The sequence below is a fragment of the Phyllostomus discolor genome, chromosome 3, assembly GCF_004126475.2.
Source record: "Phyllostomus discolor isolate MPI-MPIP mPhyDis1 chromosome 3, mPhyDis1.pri.v3, whole genome shotgun sequence".
Taxonomy (NCBI): domain Eukaryota; kingdom Metazoa; phylum Chordata; class Mammalia; order Chiroptera; family Phyllostomidae; genus Phyllostomus; species Phyllostomus discolor.
Window position 1 is genome coordinate 95,529,175 of NC_040905.2, and position 18,398 is coordinate 95,547,572.

The 18,398-nt window shown below is 41.5% G+C and overlaps 1 pseudogene; it reads left to right on the forward strand.

Moving 5' to 3' along the window:
- Window positions 1-1,999: 1,999 nt before the first annotated feature.
- LOC114509855 lies at window positions 2,000-3,754 on the forward strand (annotated as a pseudogene).
- Window positions 3,755-18,398: the final 14,644 nt, after the last annotated feature.

Below are 18,398 nucleotides of genomic sequence, written 5' to 3' on the forward strand. Positions count from 1 at the left end.
TGATTGCATCATTTTCTCCTGTGCTTTATTTAATCTCGTGTTGTTTTGTACAGAAACACAGTGTGCAGGTTTGTAGCCTAGGAGCCACAGGCTATACCACAGAGCCTATGTGGGTAATATGCTGTACCATTCAGGTTTGTAGAAGTGTGCTTTGTAATATTCAGACAACGATGAATTTCTCAGAACATATCTCTATCATTAAGAAGTACATGACTATATCATTTTGTTTTATTCTTACAGCCACCTAGGAAACTGATGCACAGAGGTGAAATAATACGTCCAAGACCATACAACTGGTAGGGGGTAGAACCAAGATATGAACTTTAGAAATCTGGCTCTAGGGTAGGGATTCTTAACTACTATAAAAAACTAAGCTGTCCTAGCCCCATAGGTCTGAAAACTCTGGGGGTCAGAACCCAGGCCTTCTGTTGTGGATGATTAGTCTTTTGTTATCCAGTTGAGTTGTTCTTTATTTTCTGGGTTTTGCTTTGCTTAGTTACATTTTGTTTGCTTTGTATCTTCCCCTTACTTCCTGTGTCCTCTGAGTATCACTCATTAGTTGAGTATTTAATATAATCCATGGGTATATCCTTACTTCCTCCTCTTTCTCTCTCTTCTACCCTGCCCATCCAGTCAGTAGCCAAGTCCTCTGGATTCTTTTATTTCAGAAATATTTAAAGAGCACTTCCTATATGCCAAGCACACAGTAGGTGAACAAGGTGGATGGAGTCACTATACATGAACCAGCTCCTTGGTGATAGGCATGCACTCCACAGTCTGATACCCACTGGCCTAGGTGATAGCTACTGGACTACTGGGTTCACTCTGTCCCACCATCATAACCCACAATGCCAATCCTACCACCAGATATCTGTGTTCAGATCCTACCCATCTTAAGGCCCATCTCAATGGTCCTTCCTCTGTAATACCTACTACAATGCTGCCTTCCTCTCAGCCCAGCTGAGATCAATCTCTCTCTCCTCTTTAGGATCAATCTCTGAATCCTCTTCAGGAGTTCCCTCCAAGGATCTCAGTGTCTTTCACTGTGTTTGCTACTTTCTGTCTTGTATTATTGTTATGTATGTGCCAATCTTATTGCCATTATTAGATTGCAAACATCTTAAAGAGCTCTCTCTTAATCAGCTGACTAGATATTCTGAGCACAGCAGCCAAAGTAATCCTTAAAAAATCTAAGACTCAGTATGTCACTCTTCTGTTCAAAACCCTCAAGTGACTCCCCATGCCACTGGGAATAAAAGCCAAAGTTCTGGTGATGCTCTAAAAGGCTTTGTGTGGTTTGACCCCCTTTACCTTTGTGGCCTGCCCTTGTACAACTCTACCTATTGCTCCCTCCACTCCAGACACATGGCCTTCTTGCTAGACTTCAAGCATACCAAGCACACCTCATCCACAGGGACCTTGCACTGGCTGTTGGATCTACCTAAATGCTCTTCCCCCACATAGCAGAGAGATCTTCCCCAGAGAACCTATCAACTAAGGAACCTGTGAGAGGGACAAGAAGCAAGCCCAGACCTCCTGCTCAAGTTTAGGTAAACCTCACATGTTCATTTTCCCCTCCTGCTTCAGCAAGCCTTCTCTGGATGGACTTTCTCTCCAGTCCATGCTCTGCAATGGCTGCCGTGTCATCTTGATGGAAGAGACCAACCAGCCATACCCTCTCTGGGAACCCCACTTACTTTCCAACCTGGAGGTTCATTCAGACAGGAATTTCCTACATAAACCTAGGGAGGGATGAGTGGGCCCAGCTATAAGATAAAATGCACCTTGATCCCATGTGGGATATGGGAGTCTGAAGAACAGCCTGCAAATGGAAGGTCTGTCTGAGGAAGTGATATTTGAAGAAATGCCCCCCCTCAAAAAAAGACAGCAAAATAGCTATTAGAAGGAATAGGATGGAGCACTTTGCACTGAAGAAATAAAAGCACAAAGACTCAGTGGCCCCTGCTGGTTGTGGGAAAGTAACTCCTGCTACTGCACCATGGGGTCTGTAGGGACACTCACATTTGAATGATACAGGAGCCCTTACCTCATCACCAAGGATCAGGACTGCAAGTCTCGTTTTATGGGACTTGTGGCCAAGTCTCATATGATGGCAGCAAAGGCTGTAGGAAATACAATGAGAACATCAGTTGGATCAAATAATAGTGGATAAAGGCAATGTGACTATAATGATAGTGTCACCATTTTGACCATGATGGATGTTGATTATCAGATTGCCAAGCTCATACTGAACTGCCCAAGTCATAGGATGATAGAGTTGGAAATGGAACCACAGGAGTAGTTGTCCTGGCTGGCACCTTGTTGGAAGAAGCTAAGTAGTTGCTGGATCATGTCAATGACCAGCTCAGGATCACCAAGGGCTATGAGCAGGCCACCCACATTGCTATAGAGCACCTGGACAAGAACAGTGATCATGTCCTTGTTGATGCAGAGGACACTGAGACCCTGATTCACACTGAATAAACCATGCTGGGCTCCAAAGTGGCCAATGGCTATCCCCAACAAATGGCCGAGACTGTTGTGAGCAATGTCCTCACTATGGCCAGTACACAGCACAGAGACATTGACTGAGAGCTCATCATAGTAGAAGTCAAAGTGGCCAGGAGGTTGGAGGACACTAAATCTATTAAGGTCATGATCATGGACAAGGATTTCAGTTATACACAAATGCCAAAACAAGTAGAAGATGCTAAGATTGCATCTCTCAGTGTCCATTTAAACCACCAAAGCAAGGTCTGGCTGGTATGGCTCAGTGAATGGAGCAATAGCCTGCAAACCAAAAGGTCACAGGCTTGATTCCCAGTCAGGGCACACACCTGGGTCATGGGCCAGGTCCCCAGTTAGGGGCATGTGAGAAGCAACTGGTTGGTGTTTCTCTCCCTCTTTTGCTCCTTCCCTTTCCCTCTCCCTAAAAATAAATAAATAAAATATTTTTAAAAATAAAATAAAAGTACCTAAAGAAAGAAAATAAATGAAATAAAAATAAACCACCAAAACCAAAGACAAAGCATATATTGGACATGACCTCTGTGGAAGACCTTCAAGCCCTTTAGAAATACAAAAGGGAGAAGTTGGAAGGGATGATTCAGCAAATTAAAGATGTTTAACTATTTGCCATTGGAGACTATTAACAAATCATTCACCTCTTCAGAACAACTTGAGAAATTCAGCCATTGCAACAGAGGGCAGACAGATCATCCTGCACTTTTCAAAACCCAAAGCTGAGGAGCTGGGCTTTGCTGGGCGCTGGTCATCAACCAATGTAAGAACTCTAGAGCAGTAACCATTACATCAGAGGAGAAAAAAATATGATCATTGAGGAAGGAAAGCAATTCCTTCCCAATGCTTTGTGCATCTTCCGGAACTTCATCCGTGTCAATGGTGTGGTATATGGCAGAGGTGCTGCTGAAATCCCTTCTTTCGCAGTTAGCTAAGCAGCAAAAGGCGTGACCTTGGAGCACTACGCCATGTGAGCATTCACAGGTGCTGTGGAGGTCATACCCATGGCTCTTTCTGAGAACAGTGGCATGAATGCAACCCAGAGCCAGACAAGTGAAGGAGATGGGCCCTGCTCTTGGGATTGACTCTTCGCACAAGGGTACAAAGGATATGAAGCAACAACATGTCATAGAAATCCTGACTGGAAAAACGCAATAGATATCTTGCAATACAAACAGTTAGAATGATTTTGAAGGTTAATGATATCTATAAGCCTAGAGAATCTGAAGAATAAAGAAAAAATTTAGAATACAATGTAGTAGGATGAGTATAGTGATGAAATAAATGGGTGTCTTATGATGTTAAAAAAAAAAGCACAAAGGCTTTATGAAAGAGAACTTGACAAGTTTGAGAAACAGAGAGACTAGCATTGTGCATGACCTTGGGGGACATGGGAGAAGTTTGGGTTTCTCTGAGAGCAAAGGTAGGTTGATGAGAATAATAATCACAAATAACAACAGTAGCTAACTATTATAAGCATAGTAACATATATATGTACACAAAGACTTACATGTATACTATCAGTACTGTGTTAGTACTATATTTATATCAATTTAATTCTCAAAAATTTGCATAAGTAGGGACCATTATTCCCGTTTTACAGCTGAGGAAACTGAGCCACTGGGAGGTTAAATTACTTGCCAAGCCCACAAAGCTAACAGGTGGTAGAAACCAGAATCCAAAGCCATGCCATCTGGTTTCCCAGGCCTTGTTTTAAGCATTGGACTGTACTGCCTTTTCTGCTGAGGACTTCACACAAAAAAGTTCATTCTGTGTGTGGCAGGGGAGGAATCAAGGGTGGTTCTTAGGTTTTGCGCTTGAGTGAGTGAGTGATGCCTTTACTGAGAGGAGAACGGGCTTGGTAGAGAGGGTTCCCCAAGCCCAGAGGGTATCCTCACCCTTGGGTAGCCCCTAAGCCTGTATCAACCCTCAGCCACATTCTAGAGAAAGCCCAGTACACGGATGCCAAAGTTAGCCTGCACTGGCAGGCCCATGCCAAGAACCACAAAAGCCTCATTTTATTTAAAACACAGTGCTTGGCAGAATTCCTGACCTAGACAGAGACAAGCCCATTACTTCATCTTATGAGCTGCATTACAGCCTCTGTTTTCGTGTATCTCTTAGCAAGGCCTCTCAGCCGAAAATCCAGCCAGCCCATCAATCACTCGTCCCAGAGGCCCACAGACCAGGCAGCAGAGGCTGAGATCCCAGCAGACATCTGTAGACATTTTCACATGGGATTAAGCCCTGAAGACTTCCTTGTTTGTTCATAGGGGGGCCTTGTTGCTTTATATTTTTAATTAAAAGCAGATTTTTATCAATCCCCCCAAAATCTATTGGGGAACTGTAATTTTGCTTCCAATCTTCCTATTTAATACTCCCCTAATGCCCATAAAAAGCTTTGGAGTTTCAGTTCATGATTTTAATCTTCACAGATAATTAGCTGGTAGAATGACTTGGAGAGAGAAACAGGTATATATTTTCACAACTTGGTCAGGAGTGGGTGGGTAAGTTGTGGGAGAAGGTCCCCAGGCAGTCTTGGCACATCTCCATTTCTGAAATATAAACATGCAATTCATTTGAAGAAACATTCATTTAGGTTCTTTCATTACTGCCATAAAAAGTGCTTTCCCCTCTTATTGCTGAGGCACCTTATTATAATGCCACTTGGGTCTCCCACCCTTGAGATCCCCCTACAGAATCCTCAGTCATTACACTACACAAGGCGACCTCAGCCCCACCCATTTGTTCTACAGTTCAAGTCCATCCCCCTTGGATGTGTGTGGGCCTTTCCTGCAGTCTCTCCACTACTCCTCTTTCTTCTTGCTCAGCCCACTCCTCTTCCTTCCTTCCTTCTATTACCACTGACTGACCACCTTCTACATGCATTGGAAACTGTTATAATATACATACATACTCACCTTAAAGCCTTATACTATTTGTGTGAAACAATAATGTTACACACAACCATATATGTGCACGCACACACACATCTTTGACATTTGAAGAATCTGAAGCTTCTAAAGGTTAAAAAATTTACTCAGACCCTTTTTCCCCTTTATTTTCTCTGCTTTTCCACTCCCCTTTACCAGATATAGATAGACAGATGATACACACATGCACAGATATACAGATAATAGACATATAGACAGACAGACATGTACAGATACACACATGTACAGATTACACAGATGGACAGACAGAAGGAAAGACACTAGGACAGACAGATAGAAAAAAGACAGGCAGAGAGACACACATACAGCCGATAGATAGATAGATAGATAGACAGACAGACAGGCAGACAGACGGGGAGGAGGCAGGACTGCCACAGCAGGCAAAAATCAATCAAATACTTCATTCTACCTTTTTGTCCCTTTTCTCAGCTGCATTTCTCTCTTCACTTTTAATCCTAGGTGGAATGGTAGCTCAACAAAAAGGCCTTGAGATAGCTTTTTTTAATTTTTATTTTTAAGATTTTATTTATTTATTTTTAGAGAGGGAAAGGAGGGAGAGAGAGAGAGAGAGAAACATCAATGTGTGGTTGCTGGGGGCTGTGGCCTGCAACCCAGGCATGTGCCCTGACTGGGAATCGAACCTGCGATGCTTTGGTTCGCAGCCCACGCTCAATCCACTGAGCTACACCAGCCAGGGCTGAGACAGATTTTAAAGGCTAGAAATAACAAGAACGAAGAGACCCTGTGGTTCTGAGGTGTGAATCAGGATATATGAGGTAGTGGTGTAAAGTATCTTTTTTGATAAACATTAAAGTTCTCAAAGGTAAGAGGGTATTGGAATCATCCATAGTGGAAAAGAGGTCAAGTTCTGAGGGGAGGTAGCTTACCACAGTGGTTCTCCATCTGGTTGTGCATTTGAATCTCCCAGAGGACTTCCTAAAATCCAAATTGTTGAACTCCACCCCCAGGAGTTTCTGATTCAGTAAGTCTGAGTGGGGCCTAAGAATTCACTTTTCCAAGTTCCCAGATGATGTTGATGCTACTGATCCAGGGACCTCACTTGGATAACCACTGCTATAACTTGAACATTACAATGATGGTCAGTCATGTCACTTTTAATTAAGTCATACTATCTGGCATATTTGAAAATGAAGGAAGCATCAGTGATTTGATTGTTTTCAAGTTTGGGTCAAGGTTTTAATTCTACCCTGGCTGGTGTGGCTCATTTGGTTGGAGCATCATCCTGTGATGGAAAGGTTGTGGGTTCGATTTCCAGTTAGGACACATCCCTAGGTTGTAGGTTCAATCCCCAGTCTGGGTGCATACAGGAGACAACTGATTGATGCTTCTCTCTCACATCAATGTTTCTCCCTCCCCCTTCCTCTCTCTCTAAAAGCAATAAAAAATATATCCTTGGGTCAGGATTTAAAAACAAAAGATTTCAGATGATAACTGAACTTTAAATGATCCACTGAACACTCCACCCACATTTCCTGACATTATCTGGAACTCTCATTTCTCCTAACCATAAGCCTACCCATATGCCTCCTCATCCTGCACAATGAAAACAAAGACCTTGTCTGTCTTATTTGACATTAGAACTTCAAGACCTGAAACTATATCTGAAATTCTGGGTGTGCTTGTGTGTCTGTTGTGTCTATATGTGCATGTATACATACACATAAACAAATATGTAAAAATGTATATGTGTGTTTGTGTCTGGTGAGTGAACCAGTGAAGGGACAGGTTGCCCTGTAACAAATGGGCAGGAGAGTGGGCTCAGCCCAGCTCCCCTGTGCAGATCAGCTGTGTTACTCAGGGTCAGAGGCCTGAGCAGGAAACCTCTGAAATACCATCACTCATTACCCTAAAAATTCCCCAACCCAAGGCAGGGAAGTAGCTTCCCAAATGGTTCTCCTGACCTGACAGAACACTCAAACAGGTGGGTAGAAGCCTTAGGGAACTGCTCACACCCCCTTCCTCCTTCACATTGCACACTAATGCCTTAGAGAGACTGTGATTCTCCTTGCAGAGCAACCAGCATCCTGAAATTGACTCGGAAGGAGTTGCCCACAGATGCCTGTGAACATGGGCATTGCCTCTTTGAGCAAGGAGGCAGTGAATTCTTAGGAACCACACCCAGATTCTAAAATTGGGTCAGCTCATTATTGGCAGTCATTCACAGAGGCCTCAAGGGCAAAATAAGTCAAATACAAAATAGCTATTAACTTCCTGAAGTTTCAAACCAGCTGGGGAAATTAAAAAAACTAATAGAAAAATAGATCTTGCAACCCTGGAACTGAGGTAACTGAAAAAATGTAAGATGAGATGAATCACAGAAGAAGGGTTGTTTCCCCAGTACAAGGTATCTCTAGCAGGACTGAATTCCAAACCCCCTGGGGAAAGGTTAAGGAAAATTAAAGGAGGTTCAAGAATTTGGGCTGCACATTAAAATCATGCAGGGAGCTTTCAAACCGAAACAAAAGCAAAACATCCCAGGCATAACTGCAGGCAATTTGACAGGAATTCTTTCTCCATAAATTTTGTAACTCTTTATATAGAAGATTTCAACAATATGCAACATAAAACACCATCTTACCTCACTCAGTTTTAGTAATGAGCAACTCAGAACTGATCTTATTTTACCTCTGCCCCTACCCACTTCCCAGGCACCCAAATATAATTATTTTGAAGCAATTCCCAGATGTCAAACTTCAGGATGAATCTCTGAATGATAAAGACTCTAAAAAGAAAAGTTCTCTTTATTAAAATTATTCCTCAAATAATATGGCAAGATCTAATTTCCTCTGTTGTTCAATATATTTTTAACCATTTGTTTGCATTGGAGTGCAAGTAAGTTCCATGTGTTAAAATTTGTTGATGTATCTCCCCCCAATTTTTTAATCTGTAAGCTCCTTCTCTTTCTCTTTCTTTTTATTATGCAATTTATTTTTCTTTTATGAAGAAATGAGGACAAGTGTCCTGTAGAGTTTCTCACTGTCTGGATATAGCTGATTGAATCCCCATGGCATGGCTTAATGTTACTCTGTCCCTGTATTTCCTACAAATTAGTCAGTAGATATGGAGGCCTAATAAAATTCACATTTGAATTATTTGATAAGACTACTTCATAAGTGGTATTATATACTCCCATCAAAGATATTTAATGCCTGGCTGCCTCATTTTTTACCATATTAGTCATTAATAATCCTTGCCTACATTCATTAATTTATTTGGGGTTTCAAAACAATAATATTCCAACTCCATGATTCCTACTTATGTTAGCTAGAATACTTCTATTAAAAGAAACTTCTTTTTACTGACTATGTGGCTACCTGAGACACTGTTCAAATAGGAAAGGCAACATAAATGCTTGAGATCTTCTCTTCATTTGCCAGTTTCTAAAACAAGGAACTGGTTCACTAGCATCCTCCAAACATGACCAAAGTTTTGTAATTGTTGCTATTAAGAGTATCAGCAAGAACTCAATACTATAAACATACTTTCTGTGTTTTAACCCACTGCCATTATGACTTTTATTCTGCTCAAAGTACCCTAATTTTGGCCAGTGCGAGCCTGTTCGGTTTCACTCATGAGTCCTCCTGAGATGGTCCCGGCCATCGCTGCACTCCTGTGTGACACAGCACCCAAGGCTCATGTGTGCGTTCCTGCCCCCCACTCTAAAATTACCCACTTCCCTAGTAGGCCCCGGTTTGATTGTATGCAGAGTAGTATTTAGAGGCTACAATGCAGGTACTAAGGGTGCTTGTTGCTGCTGAGTTGGTGATTGTTTCTAGGCCTTGTTAGTGGACAGAGCTGGAAAATGTTTTACATTTTAAGAAAAAAATATAAATTTATATCATCTTTCGGATTCAAATTCTGGACTACAGGGTTTTTACTTACCTCAGTGGTCTGACATGTGTAACATCTTCCTTGCATTTAAAAAAAAAGTCTGTTTTAAAATTATTAATTAGTTTTATCCCTTATTATACACAACAGTCTCCAAATGACAAAGTCAACTGTTATCAACAACATGATTACTAAAAACAGTAAAATTTCCTAGTTCTTTTCTGTGAATTACAATTTGCTAATAAACTAAATTTCTAGTAAGTTATTGGTACTTGCTCTATCACTTTCTTTTTTACTATGCAAAAAAGTTGTAAGAAAGAGTGAGGACAAGTATGATGTAGAGGTTCTCACCAGGAAATACATCCTCCCCTCCATTCTTAAACAAATGTAGCAGACCACACACCTAGCTTGATTTTCCACTGACTCCTGGAGACTGCTCGCTTGTGCAGGTGGAGGCTTTTCTCACTCCTTCTCAGAGCTGCACACCACCCCATCACGGAGATATGCCGTAGCTCTTTCTAGGTTATTTCCAGCACGTTGCCATTACAAATCGAGCTGCAGTGTAGAACTGATGACTTCTCGTATTTTCAGGTTCCTTACGTGGAGCTAGGGTTGAGAAGTTCTGATCTAAAGAAAAAAGCAGAAAGAGACCTAAGTTTGAATTCTAGCCTCTGCCCTTAATTTACTTCTTGTGAAATCTATGCAACATCTGGATAAAATATCAGGATAATATCTGGATGATAACCTACCTCAGATTTTGGAAATGATTATATGAGCTAATATATTTGAGTTGCTTAAATCAGCTCTTAGCACATTTTAAGCGGTATATGCTGCTGTTATTGTTGCTGTGAATCTTCAGATCTCTTACTGAGCCTCTCTGTCTCAGTTTCCCCAGCTGTCTTGAATGCCTCAGGATGTTGGCACAACAAGATCAGGTCATTTATGTAAAATTTCTCAAAATAAAGCTAAAATCTCTGAAAATGCAGAGAAAGGGTATTATTTTTATCACTGTGATTACAGGGTGGCCCATTAAGAGAATTAACCATATTAGGACAGAAGGACTCTCCAGAGCTATGTATACATGGTTTCCCGACTCAACTGAGTCATGAGACTACCTGTCAATTCACTCAAACCACTAATTTAATTGATTTTTTATTTTCTACTAAATTGACAGACTGAGTAAATTGAACAGATTGACTGGCTGTTTTGATATCATTTAGACTCAGCTTGAGTGGAGCTAATCATGAAGGGGAAAATAATTGTTATTGACATTGCTGCGCTGATCAAAGGCACAGTGCACGCAGGCTACCCAGGAGCACTGGGACCCCCTGCACATCACCAGCTTCATGCTCCGCACCACCCAGGTTCCGAGGACAAACCCTGCCCCGCACACTGCACTGCCTTAGGAGGGAGATCCAAGTGGAGGGCAGGTTGGGAGTGGGGAAAGGACCGATCAATACATAAGCGACTTTATTATTATCTAGTTCTGACTGTCTGGAAGAGCGAACAGTGCTGAGGAGCTATTCCCAGTGGGAGGGTCAATAATGGCTTCTCGTCCCTGGAACCTGTGACTGTTACTTTACACGGCAAAAGGGACTTCGAAGGTGTGATCTAAATCAAGGGTCCTGAAATAGGGGGATGATTCCAGACTATGTGGGCAGCTCTGATGTAATCACCAGCACCCTTCTTGGAGACAACAGGGAGACATTTGACTACAGCACAGTCGTGGGCAGATGTGAGAAAGGAAAAGATCACTGTGATATGAGGAGGAGCCAGGAGGCAGCCAATGAGGCCGACTCCAGAAGCTAGAAAAGGCAAGAAAATGAATTCTCCCCTAGCGCCTCCAGAAGGAACTAGCTCTGCCAACACCTTGACTTTAGACCAGAGACACTGAGTTTGGACTTCTGACCTCCAGAACTGTGAGTGAATACGTTTGTGGTAATTTTTTACAGCAGCCACAGGAAACTAATCCACTCTCAGCAGCTGTAATCCTCAGTGTCTGACTTCTAACAGCAGTCCTTGGTGCAGCCACATCAGGACAGGAGGGGAACCGAATGGCTGGAGTGGGTGGAAGTCCTGTCCCCTGTGTCTGTTTCAAACAAAGCAGATTTTTTTTAATGGGGGCTCCATGTAAGATTACAATAAAAAAAAAGGATTCTTCTGAAATGGGGGAAGAGAGCAACCTGAAATAGAGGTAGCTGACAGATGTGTATCTACATAGAAAGCTCTTGGATCAGCACCTGCTCATAGTGAATGTAAATGCAGTCACAGTGGTGGTGGTATTTCCTTATCTGCTTTCCTTATCTGGTTTCTTCGTTTTACTGATGACAAATGACAACTCAGTGCGGCTGAGTGACCTGTCCAATGATATCCAGTTCCTAGCAGCAGAACCTGTATTAGAACCAAGGTTTTATAATCTCAGGGTCTACTGCAACCCACACCCTGGATCTGGACCCAAATAGTAAATGCTAGCAGCTGACTGTGCCTTTTGTTAAACTTAAACCTGCTGCAAAAGGGCTGTGTTTATTTTATGTCTTTTGTTTGCAGAGCCATTGCCAAGTTCTGGGGACAGCTGACCACACTGGGAGCTCCCTGTATAGCCCATTACTTTGGTGGGCTACAGTGCCAAGGAGTGGTCTCCTATCAGTAAAGGATAGCTGCCTCTGGCCCCCTCCTCCACTGCACAGGACAGCTCTGCCTGCAGAGCAGATTGTCAGGGGGATGGTGGGGTGGGGCAGGCCAGGGCAATGGGGCAGGGATGGTGAGGCAGCAGTGGAAGCAGCTGTTGGCTCATTAAGGGCACTCGGGTGAAATCTGGGCCACACCAGGCCCAGCCATATGCTCAAATATGAACCACAGCTGCTTGCCTACGAATCTTGCCTCTGAACGGGGGGTAGACGACTTCCTTTGTTGCTCAGTCACTTGCTCTGATGTCCCACTGAGGAGGTGCCCTGTTGGCTAAACATCAAGTAGAAGGAATAGGATTTTCAGTCTAGCCAGTACTTTTCTGTTGCTGCACTGTAGGAGAATGAAGGGGAGAGAAACAGCAGATGAGCCAAGAACACGCGTCCCTTCCTCAATCCACTCCCAGAGCTCTCACTGTCTTTACCTAACTAGAGGCATTTCCTCTTTCTAAATACAGCTCCTTTCCTGGGCATTCAAGTTTCTCAGTGGTCCCGTCCCTGCTCCCCATTCCGAGGCTTCTTTCTATACTCCCACTCATGCCAAAACAGGTTCCTCATTGGCCCCAAATACGCCATTCCTTAGGACACAAGCTGCATGAGAGAAGCCACTTCAACCATCTTGTCAGTGCTGTGTCCCCAGTACCCATGTGCCTGGCACATGGTGGGCCACAGAAACATCTGCAAAGGAATGAATACTGCTCATTCAGTGACTGCTAGGTACTAAACACAGTGCAAGCATTTCACTGACGTGAGAACTGAGCCACATTTCTAAAACTCCTTGTGTCTGAACCTAATTTGCAGGATGTCGGAAAACCGAAACATCATCAAGAACATCTTCAACCTATCCAAATACAGAATAATAACATCCACATTGCCAGACTTTAAGAACACTCTTAAAGTTGGGTTGTTGTGAAAATCAAATGAGATAATATGTATAAAAGCATTTACCTCACTCACTGACACAGAGTACAGCTCAGTAGCTGTTAGCCATTATTACTGTTTCTACTATTACAAAGATTAATAAAATAATAATAATGAAGAAAACAAGTAAACAATTACAAGCCCTGGCTGGCGTAGCACAATGGATTGAGCATGGGCTGCGAACCAAAGCATCACAGGTTCGATTCCCAGTCAGGGCACATTCCTGGGTTGCAGGCCATGGCCGCCAGCAACCCCACATTGATGTTTCTCTCTCTCTCTTTCTCCCTCCCTTCCCTCTCTAAGAATGAATGAATAAAATCTTAAAAAAAAAAACAATTACAGTCCCAAATGAGACCTTCTGTCACAAAAAACATGCACAAAGACCTGTGTGACCCCAGAGGCTCTATCTTAGACACTTATCTAGAACAAGAACCTTTTCATGCCACCTTCACCAGGTACTGCTCCAATCCAAGCACACTCTTTTCCCACGTAGATTTACCTCAGTTGCTTCTACACTCTCCTCTCTGCCCTCACTTTTGCCATCTCCACCCCTCCCCCACCAGTCTATTCTCAACACAGCACTTGGATTCCCTCTTAGAACTTGTCAGCTTACGTCACACCCCTGTTCAAAACTCTCCAATGACTCTCCACCTCTCTCCAAATAAAAGCCAGAGTTACTATTGCCCACTGAGATGGTTATTTTATGTGCCAACTTAACTGGGCCACAGCGTGCACAGATATCTGGTCAAACATTATTCTGGGTGTGACTGTGAGGGTGTTTCTAGGCTGAGCAGAGCAGATTGCTGTCTCTAATTTGAGTGGGCCTCATCCAATCAGGTGGGGACCCCAACATAACAAAAAGGCTGAGTAACAGGAAACACCTCCTGCCTGACTGATTTGAGCTTGGACAGCAGCCTTTTCCTGCCTTCCAACTCAAACTGAAACATTGGTCTTTTTGGGTCTCAGGCCTGCCGGCTCCTGGACTGGAAATGTTAGAGATGGAGATGGAGATGGAGATAGAGGTAGAGGCAGAGATAGAGATGACAGAGATAGAGGTAGAGAGATAGAGATAGAGATAGAGATAGAGATAGAGATAGAGATAGATATGGGGAGAGAGAGAGAGAGAGACAGAGAGACAGAGAGACAGAGAGACAGAGAGAGAGGGAGGGAGGGAAATCCTATTACTTCTTTTCTTTTCTGGAGAACCTCCCTAATACACTAATATATCTATTGGCCTTCAGTGATCTTCCCCCTGCCCCAACCCCAGGGCCCTCCCATGCAATACCATTGCTTCTTTAATTTCAATTATTTCTACTTTCCCTTCCTTCTCTTTATTCCAGTCAGGTTGGTCTCCTTGTTGTTCCCCAAATATGAGCCCAGTTAAGCTTACAAACCTCAGTGTCCCTACCCCATGCCTTCTACCTAGAATGCTCTTCCCTCCGGTGTCCAAGTGCCTCACCCATTTGCTTCTTCCAGGTCTCTATCCAAATGTTACGTGACTATGAAGCTTTCCCAAACTTATTTATGTGAAATAGTGTATACACACAATTTTCATTTTATTTTCCTTAAATTGTTTTTACTTTTATAGCATTTATCATCACCTGACATACCATATGTTTCCTTGTTTGTTTGTTTAATGCCTATTTATCTGTCTCTTCCAACTAGAATATAAATTACTTGAGAGTTGGAGCTTTTCTTATTTACTTCTGTATTTCCAACACCTAGACTAGTACCTAGGACTAGTTCCTAATAGTGCTCTTTGTCTATTTGTTTGTTAAAAGTTTAAGTTTGATTTTAGAAAAAGAGAAAGATAGTATAGATAAGTGGCAGTAAAGGATATAGAGACAATTGGAAAAGACTAGGGTTTTGCTGAGTGTGAGTTAAGAACTGGGCAGCACAAAATTCAGGGTCTTGCCCTCCAAAAAGGACCTAGATGCTCCATACTGCTGATGAAGAACTGATCTTTATACTTTAACAGCCAGTGGAGCAGACAGAATGCTTGACATCCTTTCCTATAAATCAAGAAGCCCAACCAGGATATAAGCTTGAGGTGAGTTGAGTGAGAAGCCCATGCAGGGCAAAGATTTTCCACAGAAAACAGCCCTGGGCCTGCTCCAACACTGAGATGGATTGGAGACAGAGGCCCTAAAGTTCAATGCCAATGAGAATAGCTGCAATATATTTAGTTGAAAATAGCCTACCACAGCCATAAAATCTCAATGAAGAAATCAAGCATAGAAAGTCTAGTTTTAAGCAATGTGACAACCTAATAACATCTCCAAGAGAAATGGGTGGTGAAATACTGCCCCTAGTAAGTAAATGAGTTGTCTTGCAATAAATGGCTGTCAGAAGAAAGAAGTTAAGAAGGCCAAAGTTGTAATATACATCATGGTCAGGAAGAAAGAGACCAAAGAGACCAGAGAGTGGAACTGGGGCAAGCTGGCTCTGATCTGTGCTAGAACAGTAACCAAACGGAGACCCAGTACTTGCTGATTGCCCTCACCAATGAAATGGGATATTAACTTCCATGCCTTATTCCGCAGGGTAACCATAAGAGTCAAAGGAGGTAGTGTGCAGGAGGTGACCTAGAGAATTGTAAGTCCCATATAAGTTTGAAATAATAACAGACTAATAGCAACAATTTTTTTGTTTTTAATTTTTAAATTTTTTTTTCAATTATAATCTACATTCAGTATTATTTAGTATTAGTTTCAGGTGTACAACGTAGTGGTTAGGTAATCATGTACTTCACAAAGTGTTCCCCTGATATTTTTAGTACCCAGCTGGCACCATACATAGTTATTACAATATTATTGACTATATTCCTATGTTGTACATTACATCCCCATGACTATTTTGTCACTACCACTCTGTACTTCTTCATCCCCTCATCTTTTCCACCCAGTCCACCATTCCCCCTCACCTCTGGCAATCATCAGCCTGTTCTCTGTATCTATGAGTCTGTTTCTCTTTTGTTTGTTTGTTTATATTGTTCTTTAGATTCATATATAAGTGAAATCATATGGTATCTGTCTTACTCTGACTGACTTATTTTATTTAGCATAATACCCTCTAGGTCCATCCATGGGACACAGAGAAAGTAGTTCTAAGAGGAAGATTCATAGCATTACAGGTGTCCCTCAAGAAATAAGAAAAAATCTCAAATAAACAGCCTAACCTTATATTTAAAGAAACTAGAAAAACAACTACAAACAAAAGCAAATGTGAGTGGAATAAAGGAAATAATGTGGGTCAGAGCAGAAATAAACAAAATGGAGCCTAAAAAAATACAAAAAAAATCAATGAAACCAAGAGCTGGTTCTTTGAAAAGATAAATAAGATTGATAAACCATTAACCAGATTCATCAAGGAAAAAAGAGAGAGCACTCAAACAAATAAAATCAGAAATGAAAGAGAAGTAACAACTGACACCACAGAAATACAAAGGATTATAAGAAAATACTAGGACAAGTATATGCCAACAAACTGGACAATCTGTAAGGAAAGGACTTTTACATGAGATGTCACATGGATATATATTAGGGGGACAAGAGTTCCCCTAATGGATTAACTGTACTTGAGAAGCAAACCTAACTTCATTAATGCGGTACCCACGACATAGTTGGCATCCCTCAGCCACGAAAGAGCTTTCTTCCTTCCTGTCGCTCCCGCCCATCTCAATCTTGTTACAATCAACATTGCCCCATCAAGCTGGACACAAACAATAAGAGCTTGCCTCTTTGACAAGCCACTATTTAGGACCCTGTTGGCAGTTATACTCAGCTGTTACTGATTATAAAAGTCATACATGTTTGAAATGGCATATGTTTCTCATTCATCAAAGCATTTTGTATAACAAAGAAAAGATTGATAATACTTTAAGTATTAATTTAAACAAATTAAGATACCTCCAAAAATGGAATTGTATTCAACAATTCCTAAACTCTAAAGTTTTTTTCATATTCTGATGTGACATCATTGCTAAGATATATTAAGTTTTTTTAAAAGAAACAGAATGGTGTGTATATAGCTATGCTACTGTTTATATTAAAAAGGGAGTGAAAAAGAAGATATATGTGGAATTTTTACTTGGATTGCATAGGATATCTCTGAAAGTGTACCTATGAAACTAATAATATTGTTGCCTCCAGAGAGAAGAACTAGGCAATTGATGAGTGAATGAGTGAATGAATGAATAAAAGATAGAAATGGGCAATAGACAGTTCACTGTATATCATTTGAATTTTGTCCCACATGAATGTACTTCCCAAAAATTAAATTAAAAATAAAAGGATAATATAAAATGCATTAAACATGCTCACTGAAGAAAAACTTCAAAATACAGCAAAATATAAAAAGAAAACAAGTATTACTTCATAGTCTCATAGACAGAAATGATCATTATTAATGCCTAATATACCTCTTTCCAGTTGTTTTTCTTTCACATTTTACATAAGTAAGATCTAATGGCCTATGGATTTTTATATCCTACCCTAACATAATACCATAAGCCTTTTCCCATGTTACTATTCCATCATACAAATGTACCACAGTTTAACTAGTGCTTTTGAAAATTTAATCAGTTTCCAATATTTTGTAATTATTTTTGGACATTGATCTCTGTGTCTCTGATTCTATCCATAAACTGAATTCCTAAAAACAGACTTACTAGAAGAAAGGATATGATTTTTTGGTTGGTTGGTTGGTTGGTTTCTTGATTCAGATTGCTGGAGTCCCTCTAGAAATTGTGTACCAATTTGTGTTCCTGTCAGCTGTGTATGAGGACACCCCTTGCACTTTAACATGGAGCTGCTTTGATGTCACTATTGGGTGGGTACCAGAGCTCTAGTTATTCCCTGGTTTTGGATCAGAAGCCAATAAACAGAATAGCCACTCTGGGATCCTGCAGCATAAATTATATAAGTTTGCTGATTGCTTTATAAAAGCATCCTTTCTGGATTTTTGAAAAGGGGTCTAGAATTGGTAGATACTAAAAGCACCATTATCATGAAGAATAAGATGCTCCAAGTAATCTCTGTCCCTCCTGAGAGAAAACTATATTTCATAAAGCAACTCTACTGACAGCCAAGCACCCCCGGCTTTAAAAGGAGCCACACAACTGTGACCCAAAAGAACATCAACAGTACATGGATTTCAAGTGGGTTTGAGAAGCAAGACTCTGGTGTGAACATGGCTACATAAATAAGTAGCTGCTTTCTGCTTTTCCTCATTATCTCCCTTCCCCCCCTTAGAAAGTAAACATAGAAGCAAAGAGACAATTACAAACTGCATACACTGTAGTCTCCATAGAATTGTACATGGATATAATCCAGATGCCAAAGAGCATGTAAGGACCCTTAAGTTGGCTGAGATTGGACTTCCCTTGTGAGAAGCAAAGAGTAGAAGCAACGAGGTTGACAGGACAGCCTAGCAGGGGCAAATTTCTGAAAGCACTACCCATGTGACATGA